Here is a 9,505-nt window from a genome sequence, read left to right as displayed (position 1 = left end):
TTGTTTTGCATCAGTTGAGGGTTTCCAGCTGTATTTCCTTACAGGAACCTGAATATTTATCATAATGAATTTGTAAACATAGCCTGGTTCAAATGGAAGGGAATAACTGTAATTCATAAAATTTCTATACATCCTAAATTTCCTTTAAAAGCAACAATGTGTAAAAGGCACTCTTATGACAGTTTCCTAAAATTTTCCCCTGGGAGATATATGTTTATCTAAGCATTCTATCATGAGATACCCTTGGCTTATAATGCCATTTGATGCATTCCTGATCCAGGAAGTTCAGGTGCTAAAATAAAAGTTTACACTCATTTAGTATTTATTGCAAGAATTCTGTCTGACCCTGATGAGCATGTATTGACAGGAGTATGGAAATTAATTGCTATTACTGACTGTATTTTAGTTGCTTATGGAATGCAGCCAGCCAGCAATTATCCAATTGCCCTATGCCTTTTGCCAGCCTCTGGAAGTACCTTAGTGACATATATGAGAGTCTATGTTGCATCCCCTTACTATTGATATTTGGGAAAGTTAATCAGTTCTAGTGTCTATACTCAGTGGGATGTATATATTACCTGTTGGGAATATTATTCCAACAATTTTCCCGAGAAAGCTACTCCACAATACGTTGTACTTCTAGTTAAATAGCCCTCTCATGATTTTCTATTTTTTGATGTGTGTAAGCTTCAGTATGATGAATTGAGATTTCAGACGTTAAAATGTTTTTTTTTGAGTTAATTCATACACAAGAACAAGAACAAAATAAAAACAAAAATAAAAACAACAAAAACCCCACAAAATCCATCCTGCAGGATTGATTTTATTGTATCTCACTATTACAATAGACTCTGCTATTACTAGTGTAGTGGCTCTAGCACAACATGTGCATATTGATAAATTAGTTAATAGTCTAACTAAGAATCATTTATATGCTTTGCAGATGTAGTAAAAAATAGATTAGGAAATTTAAATTTGCTTAAATACATTAAAATAAACTTTACAAGATAACAGAGGACAGTGAGCCCGAGTCTGAAGTGTTTGAGATCACAGAATTCACCACAGCCTCAGAGTAGAAAAGGTTTATTTCAAAAGTTGAAGAAGTCTTGAATGACTGGAAATTGATTGGACGCTCTCTGGGAAAACCACCAGAAAAGGCTTCCAGTTTCCAGGAGCTGATTCTGTGCCACAGGACTCCTTATCCAAACACCACCAGGAAAGAGCAGATCTCCCAGGAGTTCGGACATGCCTATGAGTACAGGTAAAACAGCTACTGCTCTGAGGGATCCACCCAGAGCCCTCACGACACAGGAACCAAGGAGCAGCCTAGGACAGGATCCTTCCAGTTTCCATCTGCACCCAGAGCTGATCCCGTGCCACAGTGCTTCATACACAAATACTGTTGGGAGAGAGCAGGTTTCTCAGGAGTGCTGACTCACCTGTGAGCACAGCTAAGACCACCACTTCTGCTCAAATTCCTGGCCCAAGAGGGACACTCAAGAGCCATCAGAACACAGGAACCAAGGAACAGCCAGGGACAGGATCCTTCCAGTTTTGTTCTGCACCCAGGAGCTGACCCTGTGCCACAGCTGTCCATACCAAAATTTCTCCCAGAGAGAACTGGTCTCTCAGGATTTCTGACACATGGGCTTGCAGGAGGAACAAGCCACAGACAGAGACAGCAAAACCAGAGATAATCAGATGGCAAGAGGCAAGGGCAAGAACATAAGCAACAGAAACCAATGCTACTTGGTATCATCAGAACCCAGTTCTCCAACCACAGCAAACCCTGCATACCTCTCATGATGATGATAGAGGACTTAAAAAGACATAATAATTCCCTTAAAGAAATATAGGAGAACACAGGTAAATAGCTTGAGGCCCTTAAAGAAGAAACACAAAAATCCCTTAAAGAATTGCAGGAAAACATAACCAAAAAGGTGAAGGTGTTGGGAGCAACCTTGTTTGAACATCAACTGCTCTGTCAGCCATAAGTGCTTAGTCTTGGCTTCTGTGAGAAAGTACTAACCCAGTTGAAAATTAACAGTTGCCTCAGTGGGAAAGTACCAGCACAGATAAGAACAAATAGCTATTAATCTTGCTGATAGGTATCTAACAACCCACTTTGTTATGAGAACCTGCTATAGATTTTGTGGTTGGGTATCTAGCAATTCATTTTGCTATATGATCAAACATCTATGGGTCTCGCAGACTACTAGTCCAGTTGGGAACTACCAGTCCATTTGGGAACAAAATAGCTATGGATCATATAGACAGGTACCTAGCAACTTGAACTTTTTACCTAGTCAATTTCCTGATCCTCAGAGCACCTGCACTCCCCAAAGACAAAGCAACCCTACTCCCTCCCCTCATCCCCTATCTTGCTTCAATGAGTATATAACTGGGATGGGAAAAATTAAAATTTATCAGCTTGATCTGACTCCTTGACTTGCTGTCCTTTCTTTGCATCTCTTGTCCCTCATTCTCTTCCAGGTGACCCCCTCCCATTCCCTTCAGATCACCCCATGGGCCAGGGCATGAAGGAATTGACAAAGCCATCTAGTATCTAAAAGAATGGAAATAGAAACAATAAAGAAATCACAAAGGGAGACAACTCTAGAGATAGAAAACCTAGGAAAAAAATCAGCAGGAGTTGTAGATGCAAGCATCAGCAACAGGATACATGAGAGAGAAGAGAGAATCTCAGGTACAGAAGATACCATAGAAAACATTGACACAACAGTCAAAGAAAATGCAAGATGCACAAAGTTCCTAACCCAAAACATCCAGGAAATCCAGGACACAATGAGAAGACCACGCCTAAGGATAATAGGTATAGAAGAGACTGAAGATTCCCAACTTAAAGAGCCAGTAAATATCTTCAACAAAATTATAGGAGAAAACTTTCCTAACCTAAAGAAAAAGATGCCCATGAACATACAAGAAGCCTACAGAACTCCAAATAGATTGGAACAGAAAAGAAATTCCTACTGTCGCATAATAATGAAAACACCAAATTCACAAAATAAAGAAAGAATATTAAAAGTAGTAAGGGAAAAAGGTCAAGTAACATATAAAGGCAGGCCTATCAAAATTACACCAGACTTCTCACCAGAGACTCAAAAGCCAGAAGATCCTGGACAGATGTCATACAGACCCTAAGAGAACACAAAAGCCAGCCCAGGTTACTATACCCAGCAAACCTCTCAATTACCATAGATGGAGAAAACAAGATATTCCATAACAAAACAAAATTTACACAATATCTTTCCACAAATCCATACCTACAAAGGATAATAGACTGAAAACTCCAACATAAGGAGGGAAATTACACACTAGCAAAAGCAAGAAAGTAATCTTCTTTCAACAAATCCAAAAAATGATAGCCACACAACCATAATTTCATCTCTAATAACAAAAATAACAGGAAGCAACAATCATGTTTCCTCAACATCTCTGAACACCAATGGACTCAATTCCCCAATTAAAAAAAAAACATACACTAACAGACTAAACAGGACTCAGCATTTTACTGCATACAGGAAATTTACCTCAGTGACAAAGACAGAAACCACCTCAGAGCAAAAGGCTGGAGAACAACTTTCCAAGCAAATGGTGCTAAGAAACAAGCTGGAGTAGCCATTCTATTATCAAATAAAATCGACTTTCAACCAAAAGTTATTAAAAAAGATAAGGAAGGACACTTCATATGAATCAAAGGAAAAATCTACCAAGATGAACTCTTAATTCTGAACATCTATGCTCCAAATGCAAGGGTACTCACATCCATTAAAAGTAATTTTACTAAAGCTCAAAGCACACATTGCACCTCACACAATAATAGTGGAAGATTTCAAAACCCCACTCTCATCAATGGACAGATCATAGAAATAGAAACGAAACAGAGACACTGAAACTAACAGAAGTTAGGAACCAAATGGATCTAACAGATATTTATAGAACATTTCATCATAATACAAAAGAACATACCTTCTTCTCAGCACCTCCTGGTACCTTCTCCAAAATTGATCATATAATCAGTTATAAGTCAGATATAAGAAGATTGAAATAATCCCATGCCTTCTATCAGATCACTAGGGACTAAGGCTGGTCTTAAATAACAACACAAACAACAGAAAGGCCACATATTCATGAAAGCTGATCAACACTCTACTCAATAACTTGTTTAAGGAAGAAATAAAGAAATTATAAAGACATTTTGGAATTTAATGAAAATGAAGGCTCAACATGCCCAAACTTAAGAGACACAATGAAAGTAGTGCTAAGTTGATAACTCAGCTCCAAGTGCCTCCACAAAGAACCTGGAGAAAGCATACTCTACCAGCTTAACAGCACACTTGAAAGCTCTAGAACAAAAAGAAGCAAATGCACCCAAGAATCGTACACTTTAGGAAATAATCAAACTAAGGGCTGAAATCAACCAAGTAGAAACAAAAAGAACTGTACAAAGAATCAACAAAACCAGGAGATAGTTCTTTGAGAAAATCAACAAGATAGATAAACCATTAGCCAGATTAACCAAAAATGAAAAGAGAGATAAAACAACATAAACTGAGGAAATTAAAAAAAAAATCCTCAGATCCTACTGCAAGTGCCTATATTCAACAAAACTGGAAAATCTGGATGAAATGGATAATTTTCTAGACAGATACCAAATACCAAATTAAATTGGGATCAGATAAACCATCTAAAGAGTTCCATAAGCCCTAAAGAAATAGAAGCAGTCATTAAAAGTCTCCTAACCAAAAAAAGCCCAGGACCAGATGGTTTGGTGCAGAATTTTTTCAGACCTTCAAAGAATACCTAATATCAATACTCTTCAAACTATTCCACAAAATAGAAACAGAAGGAACACTATCCAATTCATTCTATGAAGCCAGAGTTACTCTGAGTATTCTCCCTTGGAGATGGAACAGTTCCAGTCTAATCAGGGACTTGTCACAATTTCCTTTCACTGAAGACTTCATAAGAGATTTTTTTCTATTTCTATCATGTTTAATGTTCCAAATAGATTTTAAAAACTGGTTGAGTGCATTTTATTTTTAACTTCAGAAGGTATCATGTATATTTAAGAGGCATTTAACTATTATAAATTATTTTGATAATTTAAAATGTCAATACTGAATTGTATATTTTAAAATAAATTTTACTAGTTTAATAAAAAATAAGAATAAAATTAAAAAAGCTACACTGGAAAAAAAGAATCTCTGATTGCTGTTGGAATTTAGGCACAAAATTGAAAATGAAAATTTTCTTCAGCTACCATGGTTAATATCCTTGGGTTTATGTTATTGATGTCCCTTACAATTCTCAGTTTAACTGGAGTCAGATTTGTAATCACTTTACAGAAATATGGTTGCATGAATATTTAAGTGTTGTTGTTCAAGGCTTGAATGATGAAATAGTCACTATTCAGCATTCAAATTTAGATAAATCACCATCTTCCATATGCTGTGAAAATGATAGCAAAAACTTTTGGACAGTAATTTTTTTTTACCTCTAATTGGACTACTAAATTATGGTCCATAGAAATGTGTCTTGGAATTTTTTATTGCTTATCCTGGGAACATAGTGGTAAATTATAGCCTTAATATTAAGCATTGCTATTCAATGTCTGCTTAAAAACTTACTTGTATACCCTTAAATTAAAGTAATAAAATGTACAGCTGCAGGAAACTATGGAGTTGGTCTAGTCTGGCTGCCTTAATAAGCATGTATTGAAGGTTTCCCACATTACAGTCTGTTTCTTATGGCACTATATGTCTCTCAGATCCTGAGAAAGCCAGCACCCCTTCATCCAGGTTATCTACAATCGGCTCTGTGCTCTAGAACTAAACACAGCATACAGAAGCTTTACAGGAAAAGTGGCTTTAGACATTAATCTGTATACCCTGTATAGTTGCAAACATCCTTGTAAACTGGCAACTACTCTGTATTGATCCTGGCAACTGCCATTGAATTATGTTTCTGGTAAGAGAATAAGTATCTGATTACTTGAAATAAACTTGTCACAGTGTCGGGTTTACTGTGCTTTCTTTATACTGGCTTGACCATTTCTCACTGATCACAATCAGATTAATAACCTGGGGAATGTTCCTTGCATTTCACATAATCTGGAGTGTTCTTTTTGTGTTTAAGTGAAATGTTCTATAAATATTTGTTAGGTTCATTTGATTAGATCAGTTAGCTGGAATATTTCACTGATAACTTTGGCTAGATGATATGCCTACAAAAAAATCTGGTAATGAAGAATCTCCCTTTATCAGTTATAAGGACCAGTATGTGATTTAATCTGTAGTAGTGTTTCTCTTACAAAATTCGGTGTCCTTGTGTCATTGACGCTAAGAATTGAAATGTCTATCTTCTTGTCTTTATAAAGTCTGAACACTGGCCCTCTGTCAGATACAGGGCTGGTGAAGATCCTTTCACAATCTGTAGGCTGCTGATTTGTTCGATCATCAGTGTCCTTTAACTTACAGAAAGCTTACAGTTTCAAAAGGTCCTATTTATCAGTTGTTGATCTTAGGGCCTGAGCTATTGATGTTCTGTTTAGAAAATTGTCTCCTTTACCAATGCATTCAATGCTATTTTCCACTTTCTCTCATATTAAATTTAGTGGATCCAGTTTTATGTTGAGGTTCTTGATCCACCTGGACTTGAGTTTTATAGAGGGTGTTAAGTATGGATATATTTTCATTCTTTTACATGTAAACATTCAGTTAGACCAGCTCCATTTAAAAAAAATGCTTCTTTTTTCCATTGTATGATTTTGGCATCTTTATCAAAAATCAAGTGTCCATAGAAGTGGGTCCTCCATTTGATTCCATCTATCAACTTGTCTATTTCTGTATCAATACCATGCAGGTTTTTAAAATCACTGTTTCCTGTGTGTGGGGTATGTTCTTCTAGGTGGGCTGCTTTGTGTAGCCTCAGTGGGAAAGGATCTGCCTTGATTAACAGAGACTTGACGTGCCAAGATGGTTGCCCCCACCTCATTAGGAGCAGAAGGGAAGGGAGGATAGGGGGGATAATTGTGGTAGGGTGTGACTGGGAGAGGGACAGTGAGTGGTATGCAAAGCAAGTAATTTAAAAAAATAATAATACATTTACAAAATAATTGAAATGCCATCTTGGTGGATTTTTTTTTTTTTTTTTTTTTTTTTTTTTTTTGTTGAGTATGTAGTATCCTCCCATTTCCTCAGAATGTTTTTGGCTTGGAGATTAGATATTAAAATGTCTATATACACATGATTTTTAAGATCATTTGCTGGAAATATGTCTTTCTAATCTTTTACCCTGAGATAATATCTGTCCTTGATGTTGAGGTGTGGTTTTAGATGCAGCAGAAAGATGGATGCTCTTTTTGTGTCCATTCTCTTAGTTTGTCTTAGTCTTTTTCATGTGCTTCATCTATGAAGCAATACTCCAGGCTTGCTATTTCAGGACATCAGGCTTCTAGTGGAGATAGATTTCCATTGCTGTTGATGATTTTAGATCTATGTGCTGACTTCTGAATTTGTCTTTTTTACCTGAGTAGTTTTTCCCTTGGTTTCTGTCTCCTGTCTGCATTTTAGGATAGTGTGATGGCTGTTGCCTGGTAAGAAATCTTTTTTTTTTTGTACATTATAGGTGGGGACAAAGGAGATTCCAAGTCTATTATCCTTTGCAGAACTTCTGGTATTGAACTGGGGCATTGAATTTTGATGAACAGAAAGAAATAAATATCTGCAGTTAGCTTACCTAGTTTCCTGGTAGAAGTAGCTTGTGAGACGTCAGTGGGTGCCTGTAGGAGTTTGGAGTGAGAATAAAGCAACAAGTGGGATATTTTACACCTCAGGAGAATGCAAAGTTAGAGGGTATATGCTTTGTAAAACCTAATACTGTGGAGCGCTGCTGCCGCGCCTTAAAGATGGTGCCTGCCATTCTTCTGCAAAGGAGTAAACAAGTCCTTATTTGGCAAGAGGGTTGCACCTGCCAGTGGTCTGATCTTTCGTCATGAGGCTGTAGCCAATGATAGCACAAGACGTGGTATGGGTTCATGGGCAGTCCTACGAAGGGTATTTAAGCAGCACTCACGGACCATTTGGGACACACCCTTGATTCTCATGTAACTAACAGCTCCTAAGTAAACTGTTGCTGGAAGGAACTGGTGTGCTAGTCTTTCTTCCCTGCTGGTCAGAGTGATCGGTGCGGGACAACTGGTGGCCCGCATGGGGAATCCTTTAGATTTCCTGGAGTTCCAGAACCAGTAGCAGACAGGGCGATTGATCGATCGGTAAGTGGCCCTTGGAAGGAGGCATCATCTGTTAAGGTCCTCGGAAGGAGGCTTCATATATTAAGGTCCTCGGAAGGAGGCTTCATATATTAAGGTCCTCAGAAGGAGGCTTCATCTATTAAGGTCCTCGGAAGGCTTCATATATAAGGATCTCGGGAGTAGAGACAATAAAATAAGGTCTCCGGTTTGGAGCAATAAAGACCTGGGAAGTAGAGGCTATAAAGAGTAGTGAACTGAAAGTAAAAGAAAAGTAACAAAAAAAGGGTAACAAAAATAACCATGGGTGCTTTGTTTTCAATTTTTCTGGCTCTTCTAGAGCTGTTAATGTTAAACTCAATTTTTGACTCTTTAAGAACTGTTAAGATCTGTGTAGAAGCTTGTTAAGAACAAAATGGAAGATCAGCATTGTTTTAAGGCTGTGGAACAACAGCTGCCTTCAGCAAGCAGCCCTATGCCGGGGTGGGTGAATTCAGCTTGGGAGATACTAGCCATCTGGTTAATGTTAATCCTGGCAGCAGCTTCGTATCCCTGGGAAGCCCAATACCTTAGAGAACTGAAGAAAGCAGTGACAGAGGATGGCTCTCATTCACCCTGGGTAGAGACTGCCCTTGAGGGCTTTGCCCACCAGGCTCTCACCTTCAGAGATTGGAGGGAGGTAGTCAAGGCTGTGTTCCCCTCACCCATGTTCCTTAAATGGATGGCCTTTTACCAGGAAGAGTGCCGAGTGCAGAGAGAACAGAATCAACATTGTATCTTTAAGGGAAGAAATGTTTCAATTCGATTGTTTGGCACAAATCCTCAGTCTATAGTTGGACCTGTTAGTTCTAAAGTGTATGAGATAGAGGGGTCAGCCCAATTTAAAGAGAGCTGCCTAGAAGATCAGAAGTGTTGTAAGACAGTTGAGGAAAGGCAGACAGCTCTAGAACAGCTGAAAGCAGAGCAGTCAGTGAAATCAGGAAAGGAGAACTCAGATATAGATTGGTCTGATACAAATGAGGAATTACAAGATCTAATTGAGAGGATAGAGAAAAACTCCCTTAGGAAGAAGCAGAAGAAAAGAGGGCCAGAGACTGAAAAAGGCCCCCCCATGCTGTGTACTGTCAGTGCCAACCCCCTATAATCCAATCAACAGTGGGGGTCTAGGACTCTCCTTTTACCCAGAGGTTTGGCGAGCGGTGAGGTCAGAGCTCCAGCTCGCCTGCCCAGTTT

The sequence above is a fragment of the Mastomys coucha genome, unplaced genomic scaffold, assembly GCF_008632895.1.
Source record: "Mastomys coucha isolate ucsf_1 unplaced genomic scaffold, UCSF_Mcou_1 pScaffold3, whole genome shotgun sequence".
NCBI classification, from domain to species: Eukaryota; Metazoa; Chordata; class Mammalia; order Rodentia; family Muridae; genus Mastomys; species Mastomys coucha.
This window is presented reverse-complemented; position numbering follows the sequence as displayed.